This window comes from Microcebus murinus, chromosome 7 (genome assembly GCF_040939455.1).
Source record: "Microcebus murinus isolate Inina chromosome 7, M.murinus_Inina_mat1.0, whole genome shotgun sequence".
Lineage (NCBI taxonomy): Eukaryota > Metazoa > Chordata > Mammalia > Primates > Cheirogaleidae > Microcebus > Microcebus murinus.
In genome coordinates, this window is record NC_134110.1 from 68713146 (window position 1) to 68739548 (window position 26403).

Below are 26403 nucleotides of genomic sequence, written 5' to 3' on the forward strand. Positions count from 1 at the left end.
GTAGAGTCTAGTTTGGGTGATCTTGACTTTGAATTTTCAGGAAAAAAATTCCCTACTTCGAAAAAAGCTTTAAAAATATTTTTATACTTAACTTACATAAGACCTAGTATTCAGAGAAAAGCTTAATTTCAAATGCTCCCATCACCAATTTTTTAATTCAAACAGTTTATCAGCTGTGTAAAGAACACATTGATATCAAGTACATACATTCAACGTAAATTAAAGAATTGAAATTCTTTTCATAATAATTCAAGTATTGTCCTTGGTTCTTGCAAAAGGTCTTCTCCCCTCAAATCCAAGACTTTTGGGTTTTAATCAGAATGATGTGTTTTTTTACTTAGGCTGAATTCCTTGGAGATAGAATGCTTCAGTCTTTTGCAACCTGTGGGCAAACAGAGCCACACTGTGTTCATGTTGGCAGTGAGGATACTTGCTCACATTCTGGTTTGCTGAAACATCATACCCTTGAGTGGGTTAGTCAGGTGGCACATTCACCCCAAGGATGGAAACTTAACCTGACTCAAACCCAAAAACAATCTTCATAAAAAGGGTTATTAAAAATATTTTGTATGGGCTGGGTACGCTGGCTCACTCCTATAATCCTAGCACTCTGGGAGGCCGAGGTGGGAGGATCGCTTGAGGTCAGGAGTTCAAAACCAGCCTGAGCAAGAGCAAGACCTTCTCTCTACTAACAACAGAAAGAAATTAATTGGCCAACTAAAAGTATATAGAAAAAATTAGCCAGGCATGGTGGTGCATGCCTGTAGTCCCAGCTACTTGGAAGGCTGACACAGAAGGATCGCTTGAGCCCAGGAGTTTGAGGCTGCTGTGAGCTAGGCTGATGCCATGGCACTCTTCCCTGGGCAACAGAGTGAGACTTTGTCTCAAAAAAAAATATATATATATATTTTGTATGATATTCCTAACCAAAGTTTTTATAAGCCAATTGGCTTCTAAATCAATGAATTTTAAAACAATAAATAAACATAATAAAATAAAAAATGAAACAACATAATTTTCAAACAAACATATCTGTGATTATAAGAAATCTGTTGAATACCTCAGAAAATAAAAAGGGACCATTTTATATAGCTATACTTACATCTGTCAGGTAACTAATAGCACATTAATTCTACATTTAATTTGCTGTATTTTATCAATGTCTAAAACTGTACTTATGTGCTTAAATCCATTTATTAGTGAGCAGCTCTTTGAAAAATGCAGCCTTCATAGAAAATTTTTTTATGTTTTATTTTCTTTACCATTTTATTGACATTTATTATTCTTTCTGTTTGCCAGTCAATCTTGTTTGTTCATGGTAAACAAAGTATTTAATTGTAAGTCACTAACTGTGTATCTCTGTGGCCATCATATATATTCTGAAGTTAAGACTCTGTTGAGAATGAACCATGGAGGGCTGGCTGGACTTCAACTATGTCATTAGGGAAACGGTGCTCATACATTGAGTGTTCCTGAGAACTCTAGCCCTGTTCAATGTGCTTCCCGAACACTTCTGTGGTCCAGATTTGAAACTTTCCAATCAGTTTCAATTTCCACGTCCTTCTGCAAGTCCAGATTCTGGCTGTGCCTTGCAGAGGAAGTGCCAGCATTCCATGAGAACAACGGTCTCTATGGAATTTTTGGCCTGACCAGAAGCAAGAAGAACAGGAAACGTTATTTTAAAAAGTCCCGTTTTTCACACTGCTGATGTCTGGAGAGTCGAGATAAGCTTTAAACCTACTTCCAAATCTTTGGGTGCTCCTCCAAGCATGCTGTAAATGGGGTGTGAAACATAGCCTGCTGAGGTGGGATTGGACAGTGATCAAGACGAAACAGAATTGGCAGTAGGGCTTTTCTCCGTTTGGTTTCCAGGATGGTGGAGGTGAAGCTGGAGTTTTCCCATCCTTAATGCCTTATCTAGAAGACAGCTCTGTGAATACTGGTCCAAAATGTTACTTTCCTTTTTGGTAAATATTATACTTTGAGTTGTTGAGTTTTAGTGAGCTAGAGAGCCCAAAAGTAATCTTTATTCTTGAAATATTTATACATAGAAGCATTACTGAAATAAGAATGCATGATTCCTTGGATTGGATTACATAGTTGTGACATAATTACTTTATTTTTAGTTCTTAGTGCTTAATGGAAACATGACATGGAAGTGAGTACTGGGGCAGACACTAAGTCGCGGAAGTGACTGGGAATGGTTAAGAAACTGTCATTGACTTTCCCGAGTTTCTGTACACTTTACTTCTTCACAATATCAACAATTTCCTTACTTTTACCTGTGGATTTAGAAAATATGTAAATCATTGTATGTGTGGAAGCTGTTTGTGATAAAATACCACAGCAAGCTCTCCAAAGATCTTTTTTTAAAAAAACACATGAGTATTTCCAAACCTAGAACTATATTGTAAATATCTTAGAGCTGTTAAAGATCCAGGTAATATATATAAGGAGGGGAAATTATTATTACAAGTTTAGTAAAGGAAAGCATCATGCACAATAGTGCTTTTAAATTTGAAGATTATCCATAACAGGCCTCATATATTTACCTATTTTATAACCAATGCTACTTTAAGTAGAATGGAGAGAAATTAATATTCCAGAAATGAATAATTCTGTGAGTAATGCCTGAAGCAGTCATTTATTTTCTCTGAAAAATGCACAGGATTTATGACCATTTTATTTCTAGTTGTCTAGGAATTCATGAGAACAGAGAAGATGCAAGACAGATTTTAGGCACTGGACACTATTGCACGGCAATAATCAAGAACAAAAATTCGTCTGCCTCTACTAATAACCAATGCCCCCTCACAATTGAATTAAGTAATTCAATGACAGCATTTACTAAGTGGATCCCTCAAAAATGTCCAGGCTTAGGGCAATCAGAACATTTGAAATGAAGGACACATTTTTACTTTAACATGGACAATGACTTCCCTAACTCAATACTGTTTTCAATTTTCTCCTCATCTTTCTACTCTTCAAGCGAAAGGATAGATTTCTTTACTGTATACTTAGCATGTCCAATCTCTGGGTTTTCATTAGTTCATTTATAATGCTTGCTCCTACATTTTCTCTGAAGTCTCCAGTTATATTATGATGGAGAGAGAGAGAGAGAGATGTGATATATACATGTATTGATATATATAAAAATATGGCTATAGATAGATATATAAAAGCAACTTATAATGTTGCATCTTAATCAGAAAACTATAAATAAACATAAGGTCACCGTTAACATAACATTAACAATAACAACATGGATTTATTACAGTGACTGAAGAAGATAGTCTCTGCAAGCAGAGGCTTAAAATTTATCTACTTACGCCCTCACACTGAAGTCCTTCAGGAAGAGGCCATATTAAGGTCACCTTGTCCATTACTTTAAAGGGAAAAATTCTAGAGTCCAAGCAAAACTACAAAGTTAAATAAACATTTGACAGCAAATCCTGCATTTCATAGGCAGGAAAATGTTAAAGGGATAGATAGATGGTTGAGGAGGTTTCATTCCCTACAAATGAAATCAGGTCAGCACCATCAGCCTCAGTTTACTCAATGGCTCAAATAGTATTTTTCTCCATTTATGAATATTAAATTTACCAATACCATTTATCAATACTGTTTAATAATAAATTTGTGATCATGTACAATTTGCAAGCCAAAAGATAATGAGACGTAGTCCTTGTCCTTCAAGAGTTAATTTCTTATGGGACAAAATGAATGCACAAAAGCTCTTACTTCTGCATCTGGACATTGGAATGGTGTATTTGGGATGAAATCTCTCCAATCAATTATAACCAAATAGCTACTTGAAACACTTTGTAATTTGAGAGAAAGTATATGTACACAAATACATAAATAATGTGACCTTCTAGTTTTCAGGGTGTTTTATAATCTCCAAACATGCTTTCACAAACATATGCTACAAATGTATGAATTGGGAAGAGTGAAGTTTATAGGAGACAGAGAATCAGAAAAGTAATTAACAGAGCTGGGTCTGGAGTCAAATTTTCTAACTCTTATTATTTTCCTATTTCTGTTGCACTATGAACTTTTTCAGTTGAGAATGATTAGGGTAAAAAATGATTCCAAAATTCATTTATAATGCAGACATTATAAGAGCAGCAGAAATTGTATTATAAGAATTGTTTATATTAAAAAAATACAGTACAGATTTCCCTTAGTTTCATAGCAGTGCCCTTTTAGGGGTACACACACACGTGTACATCCTCAAAGAGTTAAAAATGAATTATTACATTTATTTGCTTACCTTGGCATCAGTTGCAACATGACTTAAAGGCAGTGACATGTGGCAGAAAGAAATCAATAACTAGAAATAGTTAGATATGCCTTGGTTCTAGTTTGAAAGGGCAATCATTTCATTTTTCTTTAGTATTTCACGGACTTTGTCACCTTAAATTTAAAAAAGAAGAGACCAAAGTGGATCTGAAAGTTTAATATATATTTGAAAAATTTTTATTAGTTATCAGCCTTCAGTGTCTCTTGTTATTGTCTATTGTGTCCAATTGTGAATATCATGTGCATTCCACAAGAACTAATTTGTGTTGTTTAGGTAGAACTGTTGGATTTATTTACTTGGCCTTGATTAGATTAGATCTGGCTTTATCGGTTGGGTCATTCTGTTTAACTCCTTATACTTATGTTTTAAACATTATAATAAAAGGATGAACACTTCCCATCAGTCCCTGTTCACAATCATTTATCCTTAATGTGCCTGAAAGAAACAGAGAGAAATGAAAGAAGACACTTTCTCATTCATGATTCTTTTAAAAAACTGTTCTCTTGTCTTCGCCCCTCCCATCCTAATATCGCATGCATGGCTTGTTCTCAGCCTGCTCTGAGACAAGCTAGGGCAAGCCCTGTAATACGACTCAAATTGCAATCTCATGTCTTGCATCCCCCAAACACCTCATCTCCCATGCAACCTGGAACCTTCCTTCCAGTCCCCAATTAGACTAATATCTCTGCCCGGCTCCGATCGAGGGTGATGAATCGGCTGGGAGGGTGGGGGAGACAAGACGATCTTCTCAGCTCCTCTGCATTCCCATAGGCACGCAGCATTTGACAGATTGGGCAGAACTGCCACGAAAGAGTCTGACACAGATGGTGTAATTAGAAAATGCGAAGTGCGAGTGTGAAATTTATCTTTGATCAGCACTTCCTTGCCAGATTGTCATCTATGTTAATATGATGATGGCTTCTTGGAGATGGATAGAAGGAAACAGCAGCCTTGAAGAGGAAACAGAGACTGTTCACTCCATAGAGAAGATATTCTATTTACTTCTGAAATCCAATCAATTTCAACAGGCCAAAATGAAATTGTACTTATTTAATTCATATGGAAAACAAGCCTAACCTGATTCACTCACTTTATTAAGCCTATAATCAATATGGTAAAATCTGAGCTTTAGTTGGAAGGGGAGACATGTTAATTTTTTATGGAGTAATAAATAAAAAAATACAATCTATAACTGTAGGAGCTATTGAAGACAATGTGCATCTCTATTCATCAAGGCTCTATGAAAAATGCATAGAAGAAAATCACTATACTCCATAGCTTTAAAACTCTAGACACTGCCAGCAAAGTTTTATTTTCTACTTTCCTTCTGCTCTTTTTGCTTTAAAATAATATCTATGATTTTTTATTCAGTCCAAAGTATACCAGCCTTATTTTCCTTGAGGTTTTGGATTTTATACTATATTTAGAAATTTGGAAATTTAAAAGAATATTAATAAAACAGGTTTTTAGTCAAAACTTGAAGAATTTGCTTCCTTTTCATGTTATCTTCCTGAAAAATCAGGACATTTGCTGTGAGAGAGACCAAGTGTAGTCATAAACCATTTCTTCTTAAGTTTTTTATACCTAATAACAGTCATCTTTTCTTTGGATGGCTCAAAAGGTTCAGGTTTACAAGCAACTATGATAGACTACATTTTGCTATAATCTACTCAAATGTTCACATTGATGGTGCTAATTTTCAGGAAGGTAAATTAGCATAATTAATGACCAGCCAAATTTGGGGGTAATACAGTATGTAATTAACATTAGAGAGTTCTGTTGTACCACCTGCCCCCACATTTCATTGTTGCAGGGATCGAAATGTACAGGAGGAAATTTTCCCCTTTGCTGCACTGAGCAGAAAGCAGCTTTCTTCATCAGAATAAGCCATTAGCTGTAATGGCATGTAGGTGTAATGGAATGTGCTCGAAACATCTGTGCTGAGAGCAGGGGAGAAATTGCTGCATGCAGTCGTAGGCCTTTGGGGAGCTTGATTAAGGGTTGCTTCAGAGAACTTGAGATCTGGCTTGGGATGCAAAAACAAAAAAAAAAAAAAGGAGAGAGAAAGAGAAGAAAAGAAAATAATGCTAATAGATTTACAGATGTACTGCAGGGAGAACAAAGGATTTTTAATTTTTTTCTTCCTTTATTGCTCTTACATTGCATCTGTTCTCTGTTGGGCTTTCACTTATTGAAGTGATCTGGAAAAAATGTAGCTTTAAATGCAGTTTAGTGGGAAAGATCCTAGCTGTAGAAATAAAATAGCTTGATTTCTCACCCCTTGGTTAGCTAATGGAAAGTTCCTCACAACCTGTATTTAGAAAAATATTAAATATTATTTATCTTAAGTGTTATCTTAAAATTAATCTCACAAAACAACATGAATATCCAGATTTGGGGCTGGAAATAATTTCTCATTTTTTTATCAGTCTGAACACAGCACTTCTTGCAATTTATCAACTTACTGGCTAATTCATTTTGAACTGCTTAATTCTAACAGTATTTCCAGGAGTACTTTGGGCTGATTTTTTGAACTCATTTTTAAACAAAATTTGCATAAATATATGTATTACAGGTAATACAATTTTAACTTCTGAGGACAATGGAAATTTTTTTTTACTCATTTATTTTTTTTTCAGCAAATACTTACTGAGTGCTTGCTATGTGCAAAATATTGTTTGGGTGCTGGGTATTTGGTCACCATTGCTGAGCATTTAATAAATTACATTTGGCAACAAGCATGGCCAATTGTATCAGCTCAACCATCTTCTTATTCTATGCTGACTGCTGAAGCCAAATCGATCATGCAGTGACACACATTGATTGCTAAAACAACTCAATTGAATGCATCGATTATGATGAGCTTTGGCCATTTTAGAAGTGTTAAAGAAAAAAAAACTAGCTTTACTATGGCTTTCACCTTAAAAATAAACAAAAAGAGAGTTATATTTAGATAATGGGTGAGGGAAGAGTTAAATTTAGGAAACCAATGTAACTAAAAGAGAATTAGCATTCTGCATGGGACAGATGTGAATGTATTGCCTAGAAAATTAGAAACAAACCTGAAAATATTGGGTGATTTTATGATTAGGTAAATCTTACACTTTCTAATTATAAATGACAATGAAGCACTCCATTCGCTGGAATCTATCTTCCTTATGAAATAAGAAGCTTGCTGAGCTGGTGCCAAAAATTCCTTGCACTGAAGTTTAAAATATGTAGGGAGGCAAGAATGTAATAAAAATTCAAAAGCTAATAATATTATGGTGGCTGGCATTGTTTACAATGTAGAGCACCTGCTGTTTGAAAAAAAAAAAAAAAGGAAGAAGAAAAAGTGAAATCATCAAACTGTTCCTAAATGGAAAATCTGGGCTCTCTGCCAATTACACAATGTGTTTCAGGTGCACTGTAAATAGGAACAATAAAAGGTGCAGAGGAAAGAATATGAAATGTTAAATCTCAAATACGTGAGAATATTAATATGATGTTTCTTGAAAGAAAATCTTGGGACCCTTCCAGTGTTCTCCTTTGCAAGGAAGGGGTTTAAAAATTTTACACAGCATATGTAAAGTTCTAAAACTTTTAATTGCCTTTATCTTAAAAAGAATATATATGAATGCGAGAGCATTTGCTTCTGCAGCATTGCCCTTAGTTGTTTCAGACAGAAAGGTCCATCTAGACCTGCAAATGTGAATTGCATGTCTCATTTCTTCTAATCTCTCTTGATTGTGTGTGTGTGTGTGTGTGTGTGTGTGTGTGTGTGTGTGTGTGTCTGTGTGGCAGTTTGGAGAATTAAATCCTGAGGATAAGAAGAGGAGAAAAAGTAATTTCTGTTGTTTATTGTTGAAAACTAACTTTCTACATCAAAATTAGCATTATGAGCAATGACAAAATATCAGACACAAAAGGTGGTGGGTTGTCTTATTTCTATCTTCTCACTATGAAGCACTTAATAATGGATTCCTCCAGAATTAGACACCTATTTTTACCAGCCAACAACTCACACGTGCCAAATTTCCCTTTCTAGTTTGAATGTTTTCCTTTTTCAATGAGGCATTTTAAAATCAAGTCATCTTTGGAATGTCTATTACATTCTAAAATGCCAATCTTTCACAAATCAGACTGAAGCATCATTTTAATGCATATCTTTTAAAAAATAATTGCTGAAGTGATACAGTGTTTTATAATGGTACGCAGACTCTAACCTTTAAGAACTGAGTATTTTTCAAATATACAATATTTCCAGAAACTGGAAATACAATTATTTCGGTCATATCTTTTTGGACACTGAAAAATGCTAAGAAATAAACAGTCGCAGAGTATTTGAGGTAAGTTGTGTTTGTTTTGAGTCAAAAAATAAATGGAACTATCCAAGACCTCCTAAATGTCCATACCATAAGGGTGACTGTTAGTACAAAGAGGTGGGCTTTGCATTGAGACAAAACATGGAAAAACAATCCTCACCCTTGTACACCTGGTCCATGTGGGAATATATTTGTTGTTCTACCATTTACTGGTTCAGCCTGAGCAGGTTATTTAATCTTCCTAAGCTCAGTTTCCTTATGTTTAAAAGTGGATCCAAATCATATGTAATAAGTATGATTGTTAACGAAGGTTAAATGAGATAATACAGGTAAAGCATATAGTCTAATGATTGATACATAGTAAGGACTTCAAAGATTTAGGTAGGTAGCTAGTATTAGTTCTAAAATATTTTCATTTTCTGTATCGCAGCTGTCAAGAGGTGAGAGAAGGCATTTGCAATTGGCACTGTTTCAAAGGACTCCAGATTCCTTCAAAGAAATTAGATTTCTCAGATATGTTCTCTCACATGTTTTGATCTTGCATTATCAATGGTAGAAATTCCACAAGTCATTCTGATAGTGGTTTACGTTTTTGCTTTACTACCTCACGTTAGCATTCAGGACACTAGGTAAGGGAATGGAATATTATGAAGAAATAGAGCCCAACACTACCTAGAGTTCCTTAAAGAATATGAATTAGAATTAGTAAGAAAGTGAAGGAGCTAGCAGAATAGGAAATGGATAATATTGACAAAAAGAATCTGGAAGTACACAGGATAGCACAGCAGAAGATTAGAAAGTAGAAACATCAGATTTAAAAGATTAGAAAGAAGATTACACAATGAACTTTGCTTTAAACAGACTTGTGTTTGATTCCTGGTTCCATCATCTATTCCTATCTATGAGCCATTGGGCATAAATCTTCTTCAGCCTCAGTTTCTCATCTTTAAAATGGGGATGTTAATACCTACCTCATTGTCAGAACTAAATGGCAAAATGGCTAGTAAAGTGTCTGACAAATAGAATATGCACATAAATATCTGTTGCTTATACCGTAAGTTGTCTTTGATCTTATCTCCCTTTTTAGACTTATTTGCAGAAATCTACACACATATACTCACTATAAAAATATGGAAGGCATTTATAATAAAGGAATTTAAGCTCTTTTAATAAAGAATAATCAGGAAAGTTTATTTCAAAAATAACTTCATGACTGAAGTTTCAAATATCAGGCCTTCTTCAATCAATATTCTCCAATTCTCCAATCTGCAAAAATTATACTACATCTCCATATTTCATCATGTAAATAAATTAATATGATGTTGCTAGTTTAGTTCTTCCAAATTTGGAATTAAGAAAACAAAAAAAGATATTTTCAAAACAGCAAGATTTTATGAAATATACAGGAACAACCATAGCATTTAACTTCTTGCTGTGTAGACTACTAGGTGGGTGTATATTTTGGATTAAGTTTTTCAATTTTGTCAATTCATTTAAACAATCTATGGCTTTAGATACCACCAAATATTTAGTGGGTATATTGGATTATCTCCCAGTCATTTAATGTCAAAATTATTGAAATTATGTTCTTATTAACTCCCTTCCCCTTCTCCAAATACCTTTCAAAATCATCTCTCCTTAGAGGACAGTGATGTTGTAATTGTTCTCCCTCTTAAATTGTCTCCTCTCTTAAATTCTGAAAATTGTCTCATAAATCATAATTTTAAAATGTTGAACAGTTAAATATTTCCTCATTAATATGATGCAGCGTTTGATTCTACTCTTATACAGATATTAGGCTATCACATTAGTGTAGTTTACTGATATTATCTTGGATGTATATTATCTTTTTAAGTACAAGGGATAACTTCTAAAAAGGCAATGATAGCATTCAATACCTTGAATGAATATAATCTCATATTGATTAAAACGATGGTGACTACTTCGATGAAAGCACTTAACATGTGCAAAACAGAAATAAACATTTCAGATGAGTCAGTGACAAATTCTGCCTGTGGTCAGAAGAAAACAACACTCCCAAATCTGTAGCCTAATCACCTCCCTAATTGTTAGTCTTGTTTGTGGAGCCACTTTTCCAATGACATCGGAATAAAGATTATCAGGGAAATGTGCAATCTTTACCTGCTTTTACCAAGTTACAGTCACAACAAGAACCAATGGATGTTTTTCTGACTGGATAATAAAGAAATGTCTGAGCCTGTCTCCACCAAGAGATATTTGACACATCTTCTGCATACAAAAACCAAACATTCTTATTTATTTATGTATTATTTCAGGATATTATGGGGGTACAAACATTTTGGTTACAAGTTCTGACTTTGCCCCACCCAAACCAGGGTTAGAGGTATGCCCTTCCCCCATACAATGCTCACTGCATCCATTTGTTATGAGTTTATCCACCCCCAACACCCAATGAGTATTACTACCATGTGAGCATCTTAGTGTTGATCAGTTAGTACCAATTTGATGGTGAGTGCATGTGGTGCTTATTTTTCCATTCTTGTGATAAACAGTTAAAACTCTTTCAATGTTTTCTACATTCATTGCATTTTTAAAGGATTTTTGTGAATAGCAGCATTTGAAAAAACTATAGCTAGTTTTAATCCTTGGTCAGATGCTTAAAGTAATGGCACTATCTACTGTTTTTAATAATATAATGAATTGCATTAAAACCTTTGGGATTCAAATTATACACAGACCTCTCAAATCTGCTTTATCAAATAAAGCCATTTATTAGGTCATTAATTGAAAACTCTGAGACATTACTGGCTTCTGGTGTGACTTGATCCCAGGACTCAGATAATTACCACGGGGCAGGCTCTCTCCATCTTGTCACCAAACTCTCATTGTTGGCTTTACCCTCAAATTTTACCTATTGGCTCATTGACAGCTCCAGATTTAAATATCCTCACATTCAAACCCAATGGAAAGCAAAAAGAGTCTTCCGGTCACTCCTGGGTGTAGCACTTATTTTCTTGATTGGATCCCATGCTCATCTTTCTGTCTCTGCAGCTGGGGAAACATGATGCCTCCATTGGCCAAGACCACTTCAGTGCCTCTTGCTATTCTGGATTCAGGTACGGAAAAATATTTATCCTAATACATAGTCTAAGAGTAGGTTTATCTTTCCCATAGGAAACTCAGAATATGGTTGCCAAAAGAAGGAAGAAGAATATTGGATAATGGATTAAAGAGTAGGAACCTTACTATTGTATCCTCAGACTCTAGACTAAAAGATGGCACATAGCAGATTTGAGATATTTATGTGTTGCCATCCCAAAACGTCTGCATATCACAATGAGTATGTGAATCAGACAAAACTGAATTATTAGTTTTTTTCACTCAAATAACAATTATGCAATACCTAGATTTTTATTGAAGTAGCTATTTGATCTTTGATAGCAATTTGTTACCTGAGCTAGAATAGTGGAATGAACAAAGGAAAGTGATGTGGATGACAATTCCACATAAAGCTTATGGTTTAAAAAGAATTGCCTCATGTGAAGAAGGTTGTAAAAGTCAGTGAGTCTCCATTACAGATCGAATTTCTCCAAATTACACCCATGGTGAAATACTAGGAATACAAAGGAACATGGGCAACACATTGTAGTTAACAGAATGGCTACAAAAATTGTATCACTCTCCTTTGTTCATTTATTACTACTTCTCTAAAATCTTTCCTCTGCATAGCCTAGTTATATCATCTGAAGTATGGCTGGCCTTGAAGGCCTTGGTCTTTCTAAGTAGGGAAAAAACGACTTGAAAGAATTTAAAGTGAGTCAAAATGTAATCCAGCTCCGATTTACTGTGGACAGACAGCAAAATAAACTATCAGAAGGAAAAAGAGACAGGGAGGTAGACAAGAAAGGAGAAGTAAAAATAAAAGGGGTGCTAGGATGGGCAAAGTAAACTAGAAATGATTATCGAGTGACTAGTGTTTTCACATATTTATCTTATTTTTCCTTTCCTGGTCTTTTCATGCCTTTGTTACCAAATTAGTATACATGCATTCATTTTTACAATAATAACCTTACAGAATTGTATATAATAAAAGTAGAAACCCCTCTTCCAATAGTACTCCACAAGGTTAATTATTGGTGATAGTATGGCATGTTTTCCAGACTATATACAAAAGATTGTTCCTTCCCTCTGACCCTCTCTCCCTCCTTCCCCTTCTCTCTCTCCCTCTCTTTCTCCAGAAAAGGTATCATCCTCTATGTATTATTTTGTGACAAGCCTTTTTCTTTCAACATTGTATCCTGAACAATCTTCCAAGTCAGGACATCAGTGCATGCGTGTGTGTGTGTGTGTGTGTGTGTGTGTGTGTGTGTGTGTGTATGGTTTTTTTCTAAGAACAAATGGAATACAATAGCTTGATTTTACTCTAATATATTTAACCATTTTATTAGTGATGGATGTATAAATGGTCTCAACTTTTTTTACTTAAAAAAATTATTTCAATAAACCTGTTGTACATCTGTCCTTATAGAAATCACGTGAGGATTTCTACAATATAGATTCCAAGAAATGAAATGTTGGATTGAAAGAAGAAGTACAGATTGGAAAAATACTGCCAAAATGCTTTAAAAATTTTTGTATCAATTTATAGTACCAGCAATGGTATTCGAGAGTGCCTATTTCCATACAGTCTCGAGAGCCTTGTCCTAGTCTTTTTAATTTTTGCCAATATTATGAGAAAAAAAATGAAATTAAATTTTAAGTCTGATTTACATTTCCCCGATCATTTTTCCCATTTAATCCCTACTATAACCATGTAAAGTATGTATTATCATCATCCTAATTTACAGATTTAGAGACAACATTCAAAAAAGCTTTTACTTTGGTGCAGGTCAAAATGTCAAGAGTCAGTGCGACTAGTGTTCAAAGGATAAGGTAGCCACTGCTCAATTGATGGAGCAGTCAGAGGAAGAGGAAAGTTTTAATCGAGAAATATTTTTGTCAACCTTTCACCTAACTCTATACAGTCTGCTGTGGGCAATACAATTGAAGTTAAAAGACATTATTCTAAATCTTATAATTGGGTCTTCTATACAACTATCAGTAACTTGGGAGGCAAACAGACAATTCTCTTGTAAACCTAGGTGGGAAGACGCCAGCTGCTGAGTTTTACCTCCCTTACAGGAGGCCCTGAATATTAATGAGAAAATCAGTGGCATTTTCATATTTTTAACAATTCGTAACTAATACAAATTAGAATAAACGTGTCAAGTGAACAGGTTAGTTTAAAACACTACTAAAGGATTCAGGTGCTTGTAAGGTAAATGAGACACATCTTGTGTAATTCCTGGGGTCCAGATTAAAAGAATAAGTGGTTATCTTACACATTCCACCTGCCCTTGTTCCCAGATGCCAACCTCAGGTCCCATAATGCATTAGGTTTTTCTTAATTACCAATTAAAATACATGTCTGCCTTCCAAAATATGTAATAATGAGCCTTTTCAAACAATCTATTGCAGAGATTCTTGTTTTGACTCCAGTTGGTATCTACTGAAAATTATTTCTGTATTTTAGGAAAATATGTCCAATGAATTAATTCCTCCTTTTGGGTAGCAGATAATGCCCATTTCCTAAATGTGACCACAGTCTGAACACTAAATGAGTATTTAGATCAGGGGTGGGGAACCTGTGGCCTTAAGTGCGGCCTTTTGACTGAATCCAAATTTTACAGAACAAATCCTTTTATTTTTATTAATGCATTTATGTTCATCTTTTATATTTTTATTTTATTTTGAAAATGAACATATTTAAAATACCAAAGAATAAAATAAGTTTCAATTAGTAAGCCATAACGGCTAAATTGATGACTGCTATGTTCATGATTTAGTTCTAACTTCCCCTGCCTGACTGACACCACTGCCACACGAGGCTGGTTGGCGAGAGTTTATGGGGTCGAGCACATGAGTCTATTATCAGCTTTTGACACTGGTGCACTGTGTTTCTGTTTGAAGTGGAATTTGTGAATAGTTGCACAGCTTGACAGTATTTTTTAATTCTGTCTGCTTAACAGCCCATCATGTCAAAGAAGACCAAGAGAACGCTGAAGGAAGCAAACAGATTTTTTTTTTTTTGAAACAGAGTCTCACTCTGTTGCACAGGCTAGATAGAGTTCCATGGCATCAGCCTAGCTCACGGTAACCTCAAACTCCTGGGCTCAAGTGATCCTTCTGCCTCAGCCTCCTGAGTAGCTAGAACTACAAGCATGCCCGGCTAATTTTTTCTACATATTTTTAGTTGTCTGGCTAATTTCTTTCTATTTTTTTTTTTTAGTAGAGACGAGGTCTTGCTCTTGCTCATGCTGGTCTCAAACTCCTAACCTCAAGCCATCCTGCCACCTCGGCCTCTCAGAATGCTAGGATTACAGGTGTCAGTCACCATGCCCAGCCGAAAACGGATTTTTTAATGAAGATTGGGAATTGCAATATTATCTTGTTTCTGCTAAAGATAAGATGATTTGCTTGATTTATGATACTGTGATATGAACATTAAAGACATTCAATGCCCATCAGCTTGAGAACACTCAGAAGGACCACAGATATTTTAAATTAGAGGAAGAGGTGTACAAGGTTGTATTGAAGAAATTAAACGATGAAAAGCAAAAGCAAAGACAGTCTTTCAGCAGCAATAATATCTGGAAATAATTCCACTGAAGCAACTTATAAAATAGCTTACATACTCGGGAGAAAAGGGAAGCCATTCAGTGATGTAGAAATTGTGAAAGAATGCATTGTCGAAGTGGTAGATGCTCAGACCCGAATAATGTTTCAAAGTACAAACAGCTGCCTCTTTCAAGAACCAAAACTGATTGGCAGGGTGAATTAGCCTTCATCTACAATATTCAATATCAATATCAATATCAATATCTATATATATATATTATTCAATCACTTTGGTTGAATCAACTGATACTACTTACTCAGCACAGGTTTTTATACTTCATTAAAGTCATAACAGAAGATTTCTTTGCTATGAGGAGTTAATCACTTTAGGCACTCTTGCTAACAGTACACAGTGAATAGATATCTTCAACAACTTTCAAGATAAATGTTATGAAGTTGGACTGAGTTTGGCAAATTTAGTGAGTGTACACACAGACAGTGCACCTTCCATAACAGGAAAACATGAAGGGTTTATTGCACAGATAAAAAAAAGTATTAACAGATCCAGATGCTTTCATTCCTTTTCATTATCTTTTGCATCAGTAAATCTCTGTGTTAAAGCTTCTATTTTAAGTGACACTTTGCAACAAACTATTAGTATTGTTAACTATATACATGCAAATGTAGCGGGGCATCATCACTGTTGCAACATGCTAAAGTTGAACATCAATGTATTCAGTGTGGATTTGCCATTTCATTCTAAAGTGCATTGGCTATCACCAGACAGGTGTTAGCCCAATTTTATCTCTGTGAGAATAGACAATTAAATTTTATTAGGAACAGAATCACCAATTGAAAGAATATTTCTATAGGAATGCAGCATTTCTGTGTGATATGATATCAAGTCAAAATGACTTGAATATTTCTTTGCAAAGCAAAACTAAGTCTATACTTGATACGTGGCAAAAAATCCAAGCATTTTGACAAAGCTATCTTTTTTCAAAACACTTATTTCAAAAGGAAATTTCAGATGGACATGTTCCCCAGTTAGCAAAAGTCATTGATGAGCAGGATGATATATGAGAATCATTTGAAGAATATGCAGCTATTATAGATCTATTATTCGGAGAATACAATGAAAGGGTCAGTGACTTTGAGAATAATGATATCACGCTCAAATTAGTATTTCAGCCTCACCTTGTTGATATCACCAAGGCACCTAAAGAACTACAGATGAGCCGGGCGCGGTGGCTCACGCCTGTAATCCTAGCACTCTGGGAGGCTGAGGCGGGCGGATTGCTCGAGGTCAGGAGTTCGAAACCAGCCTGAGCAAGAGCAAGACCCCGTCTCTACTATAAATAGAAAGAAATTAACTGGCCAAGTAATATATATATATAAAATTAGCCAGGCATGGTGGTGCATGCCTGTAGTCCCAGCTACTCGGGAGGCTGAGGCAGAAGGATTGTTTGAGCCCAGGAGTTTGAGGTTGCTGTGAGCTAGGCTGACACTACAGCACTCTAGCCTGGGCAACAAAGCGAGACTCTGTCTCAAAAAAAAAAAAAAAAAAAAGAACTAGAGATGAAATTGATTGAGCTCTCAGTAAATGACATTTTAAAGTCATTGTTTGATGCTAAGAAATATTCAATTGAAATATGGGAAAATGCAGTAGAATACTGACACCTTTGGCAACATGCTTAAAAAACGCTTTCTTACTTTTCAACCACTGATTGCTGAGAATCTACATTCTCCTACCTAACCCAAATCAAGACTCCCTTAAGGTCATAAATGACTGATACCCAGATAGAGGATCAGCTGAAACTGTGGACCTCCATGCTGCAACCAAATATTCAAATGCTTTCCAACAAAAAGCAGGCACAACAAAGTAATTAAAAGATTAGTTAACTTGAAAATTAATAAATAGTTTCCATTTTCTGAAATTATTAAGTACATAGTAGTTAGATTTTTACAAAATAATGTACATTTTTAAGTCCATCTAATTGAGGTTTCTTGAATGCAGCCTTATTTGATTACAGCTAAATAAGGCCTTCCAACATGAAAAGGTTCCCCACCCCTGATTTACATATATCAAGTACCTAACACAATACCTAGCACATGGTAGACAATCAGTGTATATCAGTTCATTTGCCTTGCTTTTAGTCTTTATAGAAAGCAAGCACAATAATTAAGTGGACCTTTGAAATTTATCTGTGTTCTCATCTTTAGGGAAGTCTGATAGAGCAATATTGTAAACTTTTAGCTATCACTACCAGCATTATAACAAAAATAAGAAAATCTAGATTCCAAAACAAAACACTTCACTTTATTTTCTTTTATTTTCTGATAAAGATAGTTATTTTATTTTCTAATAATAAAATAATACATGTTTATTGGAGTAAACAAAGAAATGTAGACAAGTAATGAATACAATAAAATCTTCACATAACATCACTACACAAAGGAAACCATTAGAAACATTATAGAGTATATCACAGTTGTTATTATATTTTCTAAACAGGAACCAAATCACCACTATCTGCTCTCTTTATGAATATTTTCTATGTATATAAAATTATGACTACTGCTTGTATATTGTCTAATTTAAACATATTTTACCAATCCTCTATTGAAGTACACTTATTCCTACATTTTTATATTGAACACTAAGCTTTGATAAATATTTTGTGTGTATATTTTTATTCACCTGGCCAGTTATCTTTAGGTGAATTCCTAGAAATGCAACTTCATGATCAAAGATTGGCATGTCTTAAATGTTGCTGCATTACTTCAATTTTTTTTTTTTTTTTGAGACAGAGTCTCACTTTGTTGCCCAGGCTAGAGTGAGTGCCATGGCGTCAGCCTAGCTCACAGCAACCTCAAACTCCTGGGCTCAAGCAATCCTTCTGCCTCAGCCTCCCGAGTAGCTGGGACTACAGGCGTGCACCACCATGCCCAGCTAATTTTTTCTATATATATTACTTGGCCAATTAATTTCTTTCTATTTATAGTAGAGACGGGGTCTCGCTCTTGCTCAGGCTGGTTTCGAACTCCTAACCTCAAGCAATCCACCCGCCTCAGCCTCCCAGAGTGCTAGGATTACAGGCGTGAGTCACCACGCCCAGCCTGCATTATGTCAAATTACTCTCAAGAGAGGTTGTACCAATTTGTACATCCATCAGAAGATTATGACAATGGATATGTGCTCATACACAGGATATTGGCACAATTTTTTCACCTTTAACAATTTGATTAGTAGAATGTATATCTTGCTTTTCAATATTTTATTTAAATAACTTGATTAATTTTATATATCTACCTATTCAAGTCCTCATGTTTTTTTAATTAAAAATGCTTTATTGCTAACACAAATGCTAAAACTCATCTGATGCTTCATTAGTCATACTCTTTTTGCTGATAAATAATTTTGCCTTGATAGGGATGGCTGCTGACAGACGCAGATGGTGGTTGCTGATTGGCTGTTGGGATTGGCTGTGGCAATTTGCTAAAATAAGAAAACAATAAGATTTGTTGCATGTATTGTCTCTTCATTTCACAAAAGATTTCTCTGTAGCATGTGATGCTGTTTGATAGCATTTTACCCACAGTAGAACTTCCTTCAAAGTCAGAGTCAATCTTCTCAAAGCCTGCCACTTCTTTATCAACTAAGTTTAGGTGATATTCTAAGTCCTTTGTTGTCATTTTGACAATGTTCGTAGCATCTTCACCAGGAGTAGTTTCCATGTCAAGAAACCACTTTTTTGCTCAGCCATAACAAGCAACTCCTCATCCACTCAAGTTTTATCATGAGATTACAATAATCCAGTCATATCTTCAGGTCTCACTCCTAATTCCAGTTATCTTGCTATTTCCACCTCATTTGAGGTTACTTCCTCCACTCAAGTCTCAAACTCCTCCAAGTCATTCATGAGGATTGGAATTAACTTCTTCTAGATTCCTGTTAATGTTGATGTTTTGACCTCCTCTGTGAATCATGAATGTTCTTAATGGCATCCAGAAAGGTGAATCATTTCTAGAAGGTTTTTAATCCAGCATTGCCAAGATCCATCAGAGGAATCACTCTCTATGGCAGCTGTAGTCTTACACAATGTATTTCTTATGTAATATGGCTTGAAAGTCAAAATTACTCCTTGATCCGTGGGCTACAGAGTGGATGTTGTGTTATCAAGCATGAAAATAACATTAATCCCCCTGTACATCTCCTTCAGAGCTGTTAGGTGACTAAGTGCATTGTTGATGAGCAATATATTTTGAAAGAATCTTTTTTTCTGAACAGTAGGTCTCAACAGTGGGCTTAAAATATTCAGTAAACCATGCTGTAAACAGATGTGCTGTCATCCAGCCTTTGTTGTTTCATTTATAAAGCACAGGCAGACTAGATCTAGCATAATTATTAAGGGCCCTGGAATTTTGAGAATGGTAAATGAGCACTGACTTCAACTTAAAGTCACCAGCTGAATTAGCTCCCAACAGGAGAGGCAGCCTGTCCTTTGACACTTTGAAGCCAGACATTGACTTCTCTCAGCTACAAAAGTCCTAGATAGCATCTTCTACCAATAGAAGGCTGTTTCATCTACACTGAAAATCAGTGTAGCCAACTTCATCAATGATCTTAGCTAGATCTTCTATATAACTTGCCACAGCTTCTCCATCAGCACTTGCATCTTCACCTTGAAATTTTATGTTATGGAGATGGCTTCTTTCCTTAAACCTCATAAAGCAACCTCTGCTACCTTTAAATTTTTTTTTTTTTAATTTCCTCATCTTTTTCAGACTTCATAGAATTGAAGAGAATTAGAATCTTGCTCAGGATTAGTCTTTGCCTTAATGGAATGTTGTGACTGGTCTGATCTTCTACCTAGACCACTAAAACTTTCTCCTTATCAGCAATAAGGCTGTTTCACTTTCATATCATTTGTGTGTTCACTAGAGTGACACTTTTAATTTCCTTCAAGAATTTTTCCTTTGCATTCACAACTTGACTGTTTGCCACAAGAGGCCTACCTCATGTTTTCCTATCACGATATACACATTCTTCCTATATAAACTTTTTTAATCTTGAAGGTCATATGTTATAGTCATATGTTATGACTGTTTATCAGATTATAGTCAGTTTATTGTTGTATAGAATAATTTTTGCCAAGTAGAAGCTTTTTGTTTTAATCTTTATGTGGTCAAGTCTATCAGTTCTTGACCTTAAGTCTCCTAGATTTAGTATCACTTTTTATCTCCTAGATTTAGTATCACTTTTTAAAAATTTTCCCACCTCAGAACAACTATATTTAATTTTTAGTGTTTTCACAAAGTTTATATATTTAATTCATCTGAGATGTATTCAGTATAGAATATGAGAGGGGGTATGATTTTTTTTTAATTTTTGCCAAATGCTTAATCATTTACCCTAACATCAGTTATTGAATAAACCATCACTTTCAAATTAATTTTCATGTCTCATTTATCATATATAAATTTTTGCATATACTTGGCCTAACAATCTGGCATTTTTAAAAGCAGTCAATTGATTCATTTTAGAAAAAGAGCATGAAAATACTATAATTCCTCAATTTAAAAAATGCATATGGCAATGTAAGCAAAGCATATAAGAGATAGAATTTTAGGTAAATTATCTTCTTTTAAAATTTTTCTTTGAGATCATCGTTACACACAAATCATATTACTTTGTGAATAGCATTCAAGTCTAAGTAGCTAACCTACTGTGGGCGATTATGATACCATACATTGACATTGGGAATATAGGAAAAGAAATGTCATATCAAGTGTGAGCAGTCTTGGAGCATTCAAGTAGACACAGCTGTGTGTGTGAGTATTGAACACTAGTTTTCTTTTGATCAATGTTTCATATTGTACATTTTCAGTCATTTTACTTTAAATATTTTTTAAACTTTATGTTTTAAAAGAACTGTAAATAGCATGTACTTGACTTTTATTTTTTTAATATGACAATTTTCTCAGCTAATTGAAGCATTTAGATCATTTATAAATATTAATGTTCCTTTTTTCCCTCTTATCTTTTATGGAATAATTTAATTCCTTCTAACTTTCTATTAGCTTGAAAATTACTCTTTCACTATTCTAGACATTATAACATGCATCATGACATATCAAAGTAAAATATTAATTCTTTCTCTTTCTTTCTGAATAATATTAGAACATTTAAATTCCATTCCCACCCCATTGTATATGCTACTATTATCATGCATTTTAATCATACATATATGTTACACTAAAAAAGACATTGCATTAATATTATTGTTATTTTTCTACAGTCAATATTCTTTCATATCTGCCTATTTTGCTTATCATCATCCTTAACCTACATTTATTTCTGTATATGCAATTCTCCATCTGGCATCATTTTTCTTTTACCTATAAAAACATTCTTCAGTATTTCTTTAGTAAAAATCTGCTGGTGACAAATTCTCATTTTTTTGTTTATACCAAAATATCAATACTTTGTTCTCTAAGTACATTTTTATTGCATTTTTAGTGATATGGTGATATTTATATTTTTAACACTTTAAAGATAGCAATCCATCATTTTCAGATATTCACTGTTTCCTTTGAGATTTCAGTTCTCAGTCTATTTATTCTTCTAAAACAATCTGTTTTTTTTTTTCTTTTGCTTCTTGGGTATGGATTTCTTTTCTTTTATCATTCTTAAAATTTGCATAGATTTTGGAATTGTTACCTTGATGTCTTAACATCAGTTTTTAAAAGTTCTTTCAAAGGTTACTTCTGCCCTGTTCTCTTTACTCTCTTCTAGAGACTTCAACTGCACTATATTGCATATACCCAGTCTATGAATCCTCTATGCCTCTTTCCCTTGCTACTGTATTTTTCATCCATTTTCTTCTCCATTTTCTTCTGATGTGTTTTCCAGTCTACTAATTCTCCCTCAAGCTAAATCTAATCTGCTATTATCTTTATCTATCAAATTCTTAATTTTTGTTACTTTCCTTTTTCTGAGACACAGTCTGACTCTGTTGCTGAGGCTAGAGTTCCGTGGCATCAGCCTAGCTCATAGCAACCTCAAACTCCTAGGCTCAAGCAATCCTCCTGCCTCAGCCTCTCGAGTAGCTGGGACTATAGGCATGGGCTACCATGCTCAGCTAATTTTTTCTATATATTTGTAGTTGTCCAGCTAATTTCTTTCTATTTTTAGTAGAGACAGGGTCTCACTCCTGCTCAGGCTGGTCTCAAACTCCTGAGCTCAATCTGCCTGCCTTGGCCTCCCAGAGTGCTAGGATTACAAGTGTGAGCCACCACACCCGGCCTTTATTACTTTTTTGAGTTCTAGAATATTCATTTGTTTCTTTTTTAATAGTTTTTAATTCTCTGATGAAATTCTTAATCTTTGCTTATGTCTTTGAACATAGTAAAAGTTATTTTGAAACTAGTTTTTGGTACTCAAGTACCTGGAACTCTTTGAGTCTTTTTCTGTTTGTTTTTTCTTACTGGTTTTCATTCTTATTATCATATCTCTTCATATTCCTGGTTATTTTTCACTGATAATATAAAGTACAATTACAAAATTACTTATAGAAATAATTTGAGGCCTAGGATGATATCATTTTTCTCTAGATTGGATTTATATTTGTTTCTACAGAGCATTTGCGGTCACCAGCAATTATCTCAATTTCATGACAGAGATGACAAAGCTAAACAACTTTCTCTTCCATTTCACCATTACTCCTATTGTGCAGTCTTTAGGACCCCAACAGAAAGCAAGGGCTTTGTGAGTGAATAGAGATTAGGGTTCCCATAACTAATAGATAGGCAGAGTTGCTGTTTTCACCCTTTCAAAGTCTCAGCTGACCTCTCAGATATGAGCAGATGTCTTTGGGGGAAAAAGCAGCCCCAAACACTAAGCCCATTTCCTACACTTCTGTCTTAGGTAATACTTAATTACTTTGTTATCTCTTCAATATTTGTTTCCAGCAGAAGGAATTATAAAATAAAAAAGATAAATTCGTGCTAGAGACTCAGACTTGTGAGGGGAGGGGGGGGGAAATGGGCATTTATTGAAACCTTAAAATCTGTACCGCCATAATATGTCGAAATAAAAAAAAAAAGATAAATTCAGGTATTAAGAGATACAGAAGAAATAAAATAATATAGAAAATTAATGAGATAGGGGAGGAAAAATACTTTATCTAGGTTAATCAGGAAAGGTTTCTTGGTGGTTGTGGCATTCAAACTGACACCAGGATAGTGAGAAGGATGCAACTGCTTGAAGATCTAAGGGGAAAAAATTTAAAAATAGATAGGAATCAAGCCGGGCAAGGTGGCTCACGCCTGTAATCCTAGCTCTCTGGGAGGCTGAGGCGGGCGGATTGTTCGAGGTCAGGAGTTCGAAACCAGCCTGAGCAAGAGCAAGACCCCGTCTCTACTATAAATAGAAAGAAATTAATTGGCCAACTAATATATATATAAAATTAGCCGGGCATAGTGGCGCATGCCTGTAGTCCCAGCTACTCGGGAGGCTGATGCAGAAGGATTGCTTGAGCCCAGGAGTTTGAGGTTGCTGTGAGCTAGGCTGACGCCATGGCACTCACTCTAGCCTGGTCAACAAGCGAGACTCTGTCTCAAAAAAAAAAAAAAAAAAAAAAAAAAATAGATAGGAATCAGCTTCTGTGAGGCATAGGAGGCTGCAAAGTGGAGGACCATGGGCACAGGGAAGGGAAGTAGCATTGTAAAGGTAGACAATGCCCAGATCAGGTAAAGTAGGACTAGAAGTTATTTATTCTGGCTCTTATCGGGAATCATTAGAAGATACTAAACTAGAGTTTCATGCCTTATAAAGATTACTTGGACTATGGTGTAGGGGTTGGATTGTGAGAGGTTGAAGGTGAGGCCAGGAGATTACAGAAGAGGATGATTCAAAATTCACTGAATGATTATGTGGTTTGGAGAAGGAAATAACAGTAGAGATCACAATAAGTAGTAGAAATCAGATATGTTTTACCTCCCCTTTGAAATTTTGGCTTGCTTTCTAGTTCTATGTGCCTGGGTATGAATTTGCAATATATTTTTTTTAATTCAACCTGCTTAATAAATCAGCTTGACGTCTGTGTATATAAAACTCAGTAGAGACAGTGCTCCTATTGTAAGTAAATAAATATTAAAGCTACTATAGATGTACCAGGCACTGCTCTAATGTGCTCTACACATAGTAGTAACTTACTTAATCTTCTCACTTACTCTATGAGGAAGGTACTAATATCATTATCCCCACGTTAAAGGCAAAGAAACAGCAAAAGACACTGAACCATTAGCCAAAGGCCACACAGCCAGTGAATGGACATTTTGCCTGTAGCTGTTGTTATTTTGCTTAATCATGTTCATTCTCTGATTTTTTTTTTTTTTTTGATAGCAGCACCTTGATTTCCTTTTGAGAAATAATTCCTCTCCTACTCTAAGCCTATGCTGTTCCTGGGATGCTGATTTCACTCTCTGCTCTGGGGAGGGCATGTGACTGAAGCCCAGCCAATCAGTGTCACTTTCTTCTAGACACAGGCAATGGCTCAAAGATGAGCCAATATGAAGCAATGAAATTGCTGACTGTGAAGTTGAAAGTCTGGTGTCCTATTTGCTACCATGAGGTGAGAAGTATCTAAGTATGATGTAAGCATAGAAAAAAACCTGAACCCTAGGGGTGTTGTTTAAGCACCTGGGGCCTTGTATTATCTCAGTTTTACAATTAAATTATCCCTTAAATTCCTATTTGGCTAGGCCAACTTAAATTAAGTGTTCTGTCACTTGCAACTGGAAAAGGTTTAAAACAGATGCACCCATCTTTTGAGGAATCCCCTTCACGCTCGCTGTAGAAAATCTGCAAATAGGAAAACTTGCAATTTTAAGAAAGGTCCATGTTTCTCCTGTGTACTCAGACTCTTGCTCCACTACAAAAACTTGTTCTTGCTCTCCCACTAGAGAGGCAGAAAGAATGAAAAGGAGTTAGAATTCTCAATAGTCCTACATGGGGACTTTTTGCACTTTAGACTTCCAAGAGAAAATATCTCAATTCCACATTTAGTTCTCAGTTATAAATCCCACCTTTGGTTCTATGCCTCTGGGAAAGGATTGCAAATTGTGGAGGGCAGGCTTTGGTCCATAGTATCTACTTATTAGATTTTCCCCCATTCTAAAGAAAGCTTGCCATGGGTACTATTGGAAATGCTTCCAATGAGGGAAAGCAAGAACTCTGTGCTAAGATACAATTTTCAGTTAGGGAAAAAAGAAAAAAAAAAATATATATATATATGTGTGTGTGTGTGTGTGTGTGTGTGTGTGTGTGTTTCTTTTTCTGCTATGGTAATCCCAGCTTATACTGGACAGGCAATGCATAGTAGAGACCCCTAAAGCTCATCAGAAGAAGGGCAATATGGTACAAAGAGAATCTAGAGATTCAGAACATTTTGTAGTTGGTCATTAAGATTTATGTAAGTTCTGCACAGGAAAAGGCAGAGTTCTAAGACATGTAAAACATGAACACTCTTGAGTGCTCAGTGTCAACTGTTTCCAGAGGAAAAGGACACCTGCAAAGGGCCACTAGTAAGGCTACAAGGACCACAAAAAGGAATAGACTTGGGTGATTTCCAGCCAAAGACCTGACATTTGTGTGATGTTAAACCAGCTATCCCTGGAACCAAGATGCTTCTTGAGTGTTACTGTGCCCATTCATCCCAGATACTACTTTCACACTGTCCTAACACTAAGCCTCTGGCCTCACTCTCAGCTTGGACTTTCCGTCGAACCTACTTCCGCCTCATCTCTCACTGCCAAGATATTCCACCCTTGTTCTTCTCTAATCCACTTCTCACTCAGAAAAGTATAAATCTCCTGTCAGCTCTCTGTTTGGCATTCTCTAAAGTTTTCTCATTGCAAATTGAGTGTGGTGGATTGAATGGTGGCCCTCACCAAAGATATTTCCACTAGGAACCTGCAAATGTGACCTCATTTGGAAGAAAGACCTTTGTAGGTGTTGCCAGGAATCGTGAGATGAGATTATCCAGGTGTGCCCCAAATCCAATGACAAATGTTCTATAAGAAGAGGGGAAGACATAGACAGAAGAGAAGAAACACAAGGAAAGAAGGTGATGTGAAGGCAGAGGCAGTGAC